This window comes from Petaurus breviceps, unplaced genomic scaffold (genome assembly GCF_028583685.1).
Source record: "Petaurus breviceps papuanus isolate PSGF00001 unplaced genomic scaffold, PetGlider_PUasm1.0 38, whole genome shotgun sequence".
Classification (NCBI taxonomy): Eukaryota; Metazoa; Chordata; class Mammalia; order Diprotodontia; family Petauridae; genus Petaurus; species Petaurus breviceps.
In genome coordinates, this window is record NW_027186304.1 from 493,736 (window position 1) to 505,723 (window position 11,988).

Here is an 11,988-nt window from a genome sequence, read left to right on the forward strand (position 1 = left end):
CTCTCTCTCTCTCTCTCTCTCTCTCTCTCTCTGTCTCTCTCTCTCTCTCCAGAAGATTGTAGTTGATGCTTTCTTGCTTTAATAGTTTCATCCTTCAAAACATGGGAAAACTCATAGAGGCAGTTCCATTTAGGATCCGATTTTTACAAAGAGTAACTCATTATTAAGGGAGCAATGATGGCAACGCTGATGAAAGATCACTCTACCTTAAACTTTGTGGTAAAAAGGAGAAGAGGCAGGCATTATCTGACATATTTTGCGAGAGTAGATGTTTAAAAGTTAGGTAGAATGCTAGGGTTTAAAATTCTCCAGGGGGATTCAGCTCAGGAAGGAGGAGAAACTCTTAAGACTGAAATTCCAAAAATACTCATGGAGATAATTCCCATGAATCAGAAGGGGGAATAAGGAGGCACCAGACAAATTCCCAGAGGGCAAGAGTTTGTTTGGAGAATAACAATGACATCAGTGAATGGAAGAGTATGTGGTGGGAGTTAGGTGTAAGAAGACTGGAAAGGTTGGGTTGTGGACAAGGAAATAAAAGTGGAAATGGGGAGGTAATGGATCATAGAACCATAAATTTGAAACTAAAAGTAAGGTCAGATACCACTTAGTTCAATTTGTTCCAGAGGATGAAGAAAAAAAATGATAGCAAAGTCTTGTAAAAGATACAAGGAGGAGCTGAAGCTCCAAAGGAACAGAGGCTGGTGTAGAAAGCTTTGTACCACATTTTTTTCCTTTTTATCTTTCTGTTTTAGGAGGTGGATGAGGAGGTGATAATTGGCAAGGAAGAGAAGGTTGAATTGCTCAAATCTTCTTCATCATTCAATTTTATTTCCCAAGAAGAATGCTATTGGGATTGGAAAGAAGAAAATAAGAATGGTGAACTAAAATCATTAGGAAAGATAGTGAGGAAGCATCTCACTGCCCTTGAGGAATATAAATCAGTAAGTGCAGATGAACTATATTTCAAGATACTGACAGATTTGATCATTGAATTGATGGGCTACCTGGGGTCTAAATCAATTTGTAACATCAATTTATAAAACCAGTTTTTACAATTGTAACTGCAATTTGTATTGTCAAACTCAGCCCCTTTCCCCTATCCACTTGGCCTAGGTAACAACTTGTGACTCCTTTGTTCTTACTTAATCTCTTCATGTCTCCTCCAGTCTGACCCAAATACTCCTTTGTCCTTGCCTCATGTCTCCTCAGTCTGGCCCAAATCTTATCTAAACTATCTATGCACTAAAGTCACAAGTTCCTCTCAGTCAGCTCTAACCTTTATCTAGGCACTGAGTCCCTTCCCTCCATCCTGTCAGCCCTGACAATGGCAGCCCTACCCTTTAAAAGTAAAAGCCTGTACCCCTCTCACTTGCAGGTCTCCTAAAGGACTCTTGTCTGCTTCTCATAGAAGCATAACAATAAACTTCTACAACTCTCACTCCAATTAAGCCTGAGACCTTGAATTCTTTCCAGAAGCTATTGCAGGTTTTCTGGTCTTAGATAAGATCAGAGTTCCTGCTGAACCTAGAGGGAGCCATCCCTCATCAGAATCACTTTTAGGAACCTTTGAAAGATTATGGAGAATTAGAAAGCTATCACAGAATAGCAAAAGAGCAAATACCCTGATTTTCCAAAAAAGGAAAGATAAAGGTATCTTTCTACTAGGGCTCAGTGACCTTGATTAAGATTCTGGAGAAAATTTTGAAACACTTTATTAATGCAATGACTAGTGAATGCCTAGAAAAGGAAATAACCATTGTAAGAAGTAGCTTCATCAAGAACACATCATACCTAATGAACCTAATCTTCTTTGTCAGGGTCAATAGACTGGTAGGTAGATTAAGAGAATGTGAAGGCTATAATATATCCATATTTCAGAAAAAAATATTTGATAAGGTCTTTTACATTATTCTTATAGAAAAGATAGTTATGTGGCGTAGAATATCTCAATATGATGGTTATGAAGCAGGCTGAATGGCCAGACCCAAAGAATAGTCATTAAAGATTCCATGTCAACTTGAAAAGAGGTTTCTTATAAAGTGCTTTACTAGGTCTGTGCTTGGTTCTGAGTTGTTTCACGTTTTAACTGGACAAGGGATATATGACACGCTTATCAAATTTGCTGATGACATGAAGCTTGGAGGTGTATATGGTTCATTGGATGCCTAAAAGTTCATGACAGACTAGAATGTTATGCTGAATTAAATAAGAAGGAATTTAATGGGAACATTTTTTATACATAGATACATATATGCATGTGTATATATACATCAATGGATATCTCTAAGAATATTATATTAGGGTTTAAAAAATCAACCATAGTACCAGGCATGGCTAGATGGAAGTTTGCTAATATCTGGAAATATTAGCAGACTGCAAGTTGAAATTTGATACGACAGGCAAAATAATTACGGTTATCCCTTCCATATCACAACTGTCCCCATCATTGTTTTTATGTATCACAGGTTGGCATAAGAAATTCAATGGTAATTTTTTGAGAGTTTTGCAGAAGCTGCAGATGACACAGGAAGGCCAACAAATGATAGAAAAAATTTAGAAATTCATAAATGCATAAAATATATGTACTATTGTATAATATCAACCCAAAATTTACATTAAGGTACTGTAAACATCCCATAAACGAAAAAGAAAAAATTCAGACTCCTTCTCTGGTATGAAGAGAGGGCCAAAATATTTAATGCAGATTTTCCAGATTCCAGGAGCACCACAGTCCTAAACCCCTCCATGTGGAAGCGATAACTGTAATGTGATCTTGAGCTACATTATGCTTCAACTGAGGAGGTGATATTATCACTATACTCTGCCCCAGTCAGACAAAATCTGGAAATTATGGTCCATTCTGGGCTCTGCATTTTACGAAAAATTGGAGAGCATTTAGAGAAAGTCAACCAAGAATGTCAAGTTTCTTGAGAACATTTCATATGAGGATCCATTGCAAGAGCTAAGGAAGCTTAGCAAGGAGAAGAAAAGATATAAGGGAGGCCTGAGAGCTTTTAAAAAATATTTTAAATAAAAAAAAATTCAGTTTCAAATTCTCTTTCTCCCTCAAGCCCTCCCCCATCCATTGGGAGTGCAAGAAATACAATACCCATTATACATATAAATTCATGCAAAACATTTCCATATTAGCTATATTGTGGGGAAGGGGGTGTAATGTTAATGAAATAGGAAGATCTTCCTTGCCTATAAATAGGCCTGAGTGTACAGTTGTGATACAACCTGAATCACATAGAGCCCACTGAGGGAGGAACTTGCTTAAAGAGAAGCTTGCATAGGGGGGGCTTGCTTGTAGGATGGCTTTCTCACTTTTGGTACTAATGAAATTTGGCACTGAGTCACAAGGGTTGTGAGACTTTATGGCTCTGAGAAGTGAATATATACTCTGAGTTGGTATTTTGCTTTGGGGGTTTGCTCATGAGAAGGATCTTTTGATTCCCTGGTTGAGACTCTGAGTAGCTGTATATTTGGTTTCACCTGATTGCTTCGATGTCTGTGCTGCCTTTATCCAGTGATATATGTAAACTGTATAGCAATATTGCTATGTTTAGATAGCTGGAGCCCTGTTTGTTAGTTTTTGTGTTAATTTTTTTGCTTGTATTTTCTATACTCACTTCTTTCTCTGCAATTAAAAGTTAAGATTGTTAACTGCTTTTTGAGCAGTCTTTCCTTTAAAAGCAGATCAAAGAATCTGTGCTAGCAGGCCATTCTGGGTGTGTTAGAGTGCTTGCTGCTACAGGGAGGAGTAAGAAAAATAAAGAAAAAGGTATGTTTCAATCTTCATTCAGAGTCCATTAGTTTTCTTTCAGGAGGTAGATAGCATTTTTAATTATTAGTTCTTTGGAAATGTTGTGGTTCATTGTACTGACCAGAGGAGCTAAATCTTTCAGAGTTATTTATCTTTACAATATTGCTGTTACTGTGTACAGTGTTCTAGTTCTGCTCACTTACCTCTGCATCAGTTCATAGAAGTCTTCCCAGGTTTTTCTGAAACCATGTCTTTCAACATTTCTTTTAGCACAATAGTATTCCATCAGAATCATATATCATAACTTCTTCAGTGATTCCCCAATGAGGGGCATCCCCTAATTTTCCAATTTTTTTTACTGTAAAAAGAATTGCTGTAAGTATTTTTGTACATATGGGTTTGTTTCCTTTTTTTTTTTTTATCTCTTTAAGATACAGACCTAGTAGCAGTACTGCTAGGTCAAAGGTTATGCAACATTTTATAGCTCTTTGGTCATTGTTCCAAATTGTTCTCCAGAACTGTTGGACCAGTCCTCAACGCTGCCAACAAAGCATGAGTATTCCTGTTTGCTGTATTCCCTCCAGCATTTGTCATTTTTGCCAATACGATAGGTGTGAGATAGTATCTCAGAGTTGTTTTGATTTGAATTTCTCTCATTATTAGTGTTTTAGAGCAGGCTTTCGAAAGCTTTGATTTATTCTTCTGAAAATTGTCTTTATATCTTCTTACTTTCCATTAGAGAATGGCTCTTATTTTTAGGAATAATTTACAAAATAGTTCCCCATGTATTTGAGAAATGAGACCTTTATCAGAGAAACTTGCTGTAAATACTTTCCCCAGTTTCCCACTTTCCTTCAAATTTTGACTGAATTGCTTTTTTGTAAAAACTTTTAAGTTTAATTTAATCAAAACAGTCCATTTTACTTGCTTTGATTCCCTATCTCTTGTTTGTACATAAACTCTTCCCTTATTCATAGATCTGATGTGTACTTTTTATAGTGTTGCCCTAGTTTGTTTATGATATCCCCCTTTACGTGTAGATCATGTGCCATTTTGGAGCTTATCTTGGTATAAAGTATGTGATGTTGGTCTATACATAGTTTCTGTCAGACTGCTTTCTAATTTTTCCAAAATTTTCTTTGTGTCAAATAGTGAGTTCCTTTTCCAGTATCTGAGATCTTTGGGTTCATCAAACATTACTGTGATCATTTACTTCTGTATATTATATAGTTAATCTGTTCCATTAATCAACCACTTTATTTCTTATCTAAAACCAGATTATTTTGATGTTCACCATTTTGTAGTAAGGACTGAGAGTTTTCGTTAAGCATTTGGAGGGTTATCACATAGAAAAGGATTAGACTTATTCTACTTAAATATATTTAATCTCAGCAGATATTTGTTAAGTTTCTACTATGTACCCAGAACTATGCTAGGCACTGGGCATACAAAGGCAAAAAAAAAGTCATTTCCCCTTTAATGAGGGGATACAACATGCACATCTAGTGTAGAATGTGCCATGTAAGCTGAATTTTGAAGGGAGCTATGGCTTTTTTCACGTGGAGGAAAGGAGGAGGAATTTGCAGGCACAGTAGACAGAGCTAAAGGTGGGAAGTAGAATGTTACTATCAATGCCATTCAAAACTTGAAAAGGCTGCATCTGGAGTTACTGGTTTCACCTCCACAGAGATCATGAAGCAACAACTGGGTGACCACCTGTGGCCTGTGTTGTAGTAGAGATCCTTGTGTGTCTGAGGTTTAGATCAGATGGCCTTTGTGGTCCCTCCCACTTCCCGAGATTCCATGATTTATACCCTGTTCCTTTATTTCTTCCCAATTCTGGAAGCCTAAATGTTACTCTAAAAATACTTCAATAAGACAAATTTTATGAGTAAGATGATCATGATGAGAAGTCACATTCCACATATCTCAGCTGTGACAGTCTCAGGGATTTTGTTTCAACTGTTTCCCTGGTTTCAGTATGAGGCAATAATCCTGTAAAACACTCCTTTCCTCCGCTGTCCCATCTTCTGCTTTTTTCCTTCTTTCTTAACTTTCAATGATTATTATCAACATCCTAATCTTTTGTCTGCCAGGATAATCCTCCTAAAATATCAAATTCCTCCTGTAATTGCCTCCTGCTTATATGATCATATTTAAAATACTCGACCCAGTGTTGAAAATTCTCCACAATCTGGGCCCATTTTAACTTTCTAACTTCATTTTCCACTGATCTCTCACATGTGAGTGACAACAGTGACTGATCAGGCCAAAGGGACATTGTCCCTATAGAACTATATCTATTTGTTCTGGCTTTTTACTTTTATCATTCTGATCTCTCTACCTTTATTTCTACTACTTAAATGCTACATTTTCTTCAAGGTCTGGCTTAACCCTGACATTTTCTATGATGACAGCAACCATAATGATCTCTCCTTTCTTCAAAGTCCTGTAGCACTTGTAGTCTGTACCAAATAGTCTGTCTTGATAATATACTATCTTGTTTCATATATACAAGTCTTATCTTTTCCAGAAGATTTACAAGCTCCTTGAAAGTCTATGTCTTCCACTTCTTTTTGGTTCTCTATAGTTCTAGTCACAGTGCTGGGTATACAAAAAGCTTTGAAAAAATCTTTGATCATTTAATTAGAGTTTTTGAATGGAAACCATGTGTGCAGTGGAAAGATTCACTGAATTTTCAGTTAGAGGGCCTAGGTTACAGTCCCAGAGCTGCCACCTTTTTATACATTTGTGACATTGGGCAAATGATTTAACCTCTTTTGGTCTCAGTTCCTTCATCCTTAAAATGAAGGGAGTGGAACTAGATGTGTTCAGAGTTCTCTTTCAATTCTAGCTCTGGAATCCTGTGACATGTGAATGAATCGAAAGGAGCAGAGTGTTACATACAGAGGAGATGTGGAGAGTTGAAGGAGTTTGTTATTCCATTAATATTTTCCCCAATATCTACAACATACTCTTCCAGGTGCAAAGGAAATCTCAACTTCCATCGCACTATTGCATTATTCCGGATATTCCTGACATTCAGATGCTTACTCCAGAAACTTACTGCAGTTTGGAGCGCCATAACTTCAATAGAGCTGTAGTGTCTTCCAGGTTAGGATGGAGTTAGAAAATTCTACTTCAGAATCATTTGAGCTGTCCATTCACTGGTGTATGGATGGTACGTACAAAGTATCGATGTAAACAGCAAATAATCTGGGTTTTTAAATTATACTTTCAGAATGTGGGGCAAGAAATGTAGGAAGGAAATTCACATAGAATCTATGAATCTAGAAGTTCAACTGACACTGAAAATGAGAGTTAAGACTTTGATGGACTAATTTTGGTGACCATTGGGGAGTTATATATATTTGGGCCCATAGTAGAGTGAGGAGGAGGCAGGGCTAATCTTCCATAAGCAGTTGCTTTTTCAGGCAGACATTTTATATCTGATTTTAAGCAATGTGTGCCACATAGTTTTTCTGTATGCAGAAGCACTTACGCTGACATGGGCACTGGAGGAGGAAAGAGAGTTGGATGGGTATCAATGTATATTTTCCTCTCAGGGGTATGCTCTGGAATAGCTGCATAAAATATACTCTCTGTATAAATTATCAGCTGGTGCTCTAACCTTTAGCTAACCACTCAGGCATCTTTAATACATGTATAAATGTAGGCTGCCTGTCTGGATCTCTGTTTATATGTCTAATCTTAGAGTATATGCCTGTGACATCTCAGATTGATCTAGGATTTAAAACATGAAAATAATTATCTTACGTTCTTACGTTTATTGAAATCTGTTCCATTTCTCCTATCTCATTTAACTTTCCAAAGTCATTTAGTAAATGAGTAACAGAGTTGGAACTCAAATTCAGGGTTTTCTGACCCTAAGTCTCTTCACATTCATATCTTCTGTTTTTATTAAGGTTGTCACTTTAGCCCTTCTGCAGAGCATAACTCCAGGCCTCAGGTGATCCAGCATGTCCAGCCTCCATGTTCAGAGGAAATAAGAACCTCTGATATGAGGGCTTGCCAAACCCTCTTCAGGCCTGCCTATCCACCAGTGCTGTTCACCTCTCAGCTAACTCTTGCCTGTGGCTCCAAGAAACTGTAGCATGTACAGCAGCTGCAACCCAGTAAAACCATCTTGGCAGACAGGCTAAATCAGGCTAAATCTTGGCAGACAGGGCCCATCGGTAAGTCAGGGGGATGTCTACCCTAAGTATGTGAAGACTTCTCTTGAAGGAATTAGTAAATGAGAACAATTTGTTCTCCATAGCCATGAAAGTGGATGAAATAGGCACTATGGGAATACTTAGATCTTCAGACACAGGAGATGACAAGTTTATCTATTAAATCTAGGCTCATCATCAATTGCTGTGACTTTTGTCCTGCCATTGTACTTTGGTGACTGGAAAAAAAGAGTGAGGGTGATGACTTTTCTGCCTCAATTAAATCCAATTGTCAGGTAAGTCAATACTTTAACTCCTTGATGTCATCGGTCTTTGAAATGAAGAATGAACAACAATGGTATGACCACAGATAGGAACCAACATGCCTGTCCATTCATGTCTTTTTTTTTTTAAGCAATCAGGGTTAAGTAAATTGCTCAAAGTGACACGGCCATTTATTTCTGGGTGGGTGCTGAGTGTGTGAGCCTGGGATTCGATCTCCAGGTCATCCCAACACTGGAGCTGGTGCTCTGACTCGCTGAGCCACCTGGCTGCCGCTATTCATGTCTTTTCTTAAAAAAATTCTTGCTTGAGTTTTAAGGTGATGTCTTAATAGCCTGAGCTACAATGTTATTTTTCAACTTGGAAGTTATCCTTATCCCCAACCCCCAACTTAGAACTTCCTATAGAACTTACTCCTTGAAAATGTCACTGGATGGGACTTGTTGTTTTGAACTGGTTGCCTATTGAACTTATTTTTATGGCCAATCTTTGCCATCTTTCTCGCTGACATATAAGCAATAAAAATAGCAAAATACTGTAATATGATTTTTCTGTATCCCAAGGGAATATTAATGCTTTTTTTCCAAATAAATGGAGGCATGTGAGCAGAGAAGGAAGCTATAGTCTTCTTTCTAGCTATAGTATATACATTACATAGTTTTCCCCTAAGTATTCAAACATATTTTAAATCAGGGCCCTTTGCTGATCAAATGAGGTAATATATGTAATATGCTTTAAAACTGTAAAGTGCTATATAAATCCAAGTTATTGCTATTGTTAGTCTCATTCAATAGTGTTCCAACATTATTAATATGCTGTCAATCTTATAGAAATATAAGCTTATCTGTAAAACATGGATGAGAGTAATTTTAACTGCCTCTTTCATAAGGTTGTTATGAGAATCAAACAAGATGATATATGTAAAAGTGCTTTATAAATGCAAATGCAAACTATTTTATATTGAATAAAAGTCATAATGATAATGATTATAATTGAAATAAACTTGACAAATATTGAATGGTTATGATGGGTCAGATACTGTACCAGGTTCTGAAGTTATATGACAAAAAAGAAATGGTCCCTGCCCTTAAGGAAAATATATACACGCACACATATGTATATGTATGTGTATATATACATATGCATATACGCAGATATTTATGATGTATATTAATATTTTTCTAGTGCATAGGAGTGTGTACACAAGTATGTATGCATTACACATATACCAATACACGTATTTGTTGTTGTTCAGTTGTGTCCAACTCTTTGTGACCCCATTTGGGGTTTTCTTGACAAAGATATTGGAATGGTTTGTCATTTCCTGCTCTAGGTCATTTTGTAGATGAAGCAACTGAGGCAAACAGGGTTAAGTGATTTGCCCAAGGTCACACAGATAGTGTCAGAGGCCACATTTGAACTCAGATCTTCCTGACTCCAGGCCTGGTGCTCTATCTGCTGTGCCACCTAGCTGTCAATACACATATACATATATACATACCTACATACATAAACACACAGCGGTTTATTGGAGGAAGGAGAGAACACTGACAACCCAGAGGATAAGGGAGGCTTCATGGAGCATACAGCTCTAAAGAAGCAAAGAAAGAATTCCTCAGAGGCAGAGATGAGGAGAAAGGGCATTCTAGGCATGCAGACGACTTGCAGAAATGGACAACTTTGGAATGCCAAAATAGGGGATGAGCTAACAGTCCAGTTTGATTGAAGCTTATAGCGTGTGAAAAGGAGGATAAGTGTTCATTCATTTTTGTCTTTGCATCCCTAGAACCTGACAGTGCCTTGTAGAAGGAATGCTTAGAGAATGAACGAAAATGACCACATTGGAGCCCAGACTACAGAGAACCTTAAATTCTAGAATGCAGTTTGTATTTTAATCTTAGAAGAACTAGGCAGTCACTGACTTTTTTTTAGCAAAGGAATGACATGGCCAGACTGGTGCCTTAGGAGGATTATTAATGGCAGTTTTGTGGGAAATATATTAGAGAGGGGAGAGAGGGGAGAGACCGGAGATACTGAGACCAACTAGAATGTTATGAAAATGGACCAAGCAAGAGATAATGGGGTCTTGAGCTCAGATAGGGGAGAGAAGGAGGCAACTGTGAGAGATGTTATAAAGGAAGAATTAACAAAACTTGTCAACTGATTAAATATCATAGCAGAGAATTGAAAAAATCAAGGATGATCCTGAGACTGGGAAAAGGATGGTTTCCTCAGAATACATGGGGAAGTTTGGAGGAGATACAGGTTTAGGGGGAAAGAGGATTACCCCTTATTTGGACATGATGAGTTTGAGATATTGATGAGTCATCCAAGTCAGGATGTCCAGCAGGCATTTGGAGTCTAGAGTGCAATGAACATACATAACTGTGCCCAAGGTGTTTTTTTTTTTTTGAGAGAATGTAAAATTGAAGTCTAGTTTTTCTTATATGACTCATTAGCCTATCTCTCAAAGGGATTTAAGAAAAAAAATTGATGAAATTTACAAATGATGTTTTCATCTTCTCAGTATCTAATTAGTAATTTATTATACTGTTTATTGGGTGGTATTCATGAGGATAAGACAAAATGGCTTGGATATCTTCCTCATTCTAAAAGACTCAGGTGTTGGAGAGTCCTTAGAATTTTAACATTCCTGGCCTTGTTAGTTTTCAAGTTTCAGCTGTTTGGGTATAATATGGGACTGAGACGTTTCCTGGAGATTCCCTTGTGTTTATTCAGATTGCAGAGTGGGTAGAAAAGACTCCAGAGGATAAAGTGAGAACAATGAACACCCAGGGATTTCTGCTAAATACAGTTTACCCAAGGGAAGAGAGACAGCAGGCAAACCTTGGGTATTATTACCCAATTCAGTTCAATTGAGTTTAACAAAATAAACCTTTTTTGAGCTCCATATTATGCATAAGGTACTGTGTTATCCAGGACTTGGTGAAACAAAAGAAAAACAAATAGTCCCTTCCCTCAAAGAATTTACACTCCACTAATGTATGTATGTGTGTATTTACAACATATACACAATTAAGTAAATATAAAGTACAAGCAAAATAATGTAACAATTTTAAGAGGAGACTACTATCAACCAAGAAATGAAGAAAGTTCTTTTAAAGGGATGTCAACTGAACTGTGCTTTGAAGGAAGCTAGAGACCCTAAGAAGCAGATAAGACACATATGATTGTTGTTCCACCTTCATTCTCAAAGAGGACCAATGACAACACGAGGGCCATGTCTTGACTTGCGGGGCATCACCTGTACAGAAGTACAGACATAGAATTTTCCATATAGGGAACAACTTGTAGGTATAAGGACACTATCTCGGGGGTTAAAATCTAGAGTCTTATTTCAATTTTGCCACTGACTAGTTGTGTGACCTTGGGCAACACATCACCTCTCCGGCTTTCAGTTTCCTTGTCTCTGAAGAAAAAGAGTAAGGTTGGGTGATTTCCAGCTCTAAAATGTGGGGATTCTATTATTATAACTCAAAGATGAACAGGGTTTTCAGTGATCACTTAGATTATCATTGCTTATTTTGGATTATTTTTACCTTTTGCCTGGACAATTAGCAGACTTAATTACATTATAGGAGCTCGATGCTGAATGCTGAGTGAAAGAAAAAGAGAAGAGAGAGAGAAAGAGACAGAGACAGAGACAGAGACAAAGAGAGAGAGACAGAAAGACAGAGAGAGAGAGACAGAGAGACACAGAGAGAGACAGAGAGACAGAGACAGAGAGAGAGACAGAGAGACAGA

At 37.4% G+C, this 11,988-nt stretch overlaps 1 long non-coding RNA gene across 1 annotated transcript in view; it reads left to right on the forward strand.

Annotated features, from left to right (window-relative positions):
• Nucleotides 1-11,988, forward strand: part of LOC138169958 (uncharacterized) — a 62,399-nt gene that overhangs the window by 3,219 nt on the left and 47,192 nt on the right. The window contains exon 3 of the long non-coding RNA XR_011170493.1: nt 756-944. This is a non-coding gene — a long non-coding RNA (uncharacterized lncRNA). The remainder of the gene's footprint in view (nt 1-755; nt 945-11,988) is intronic.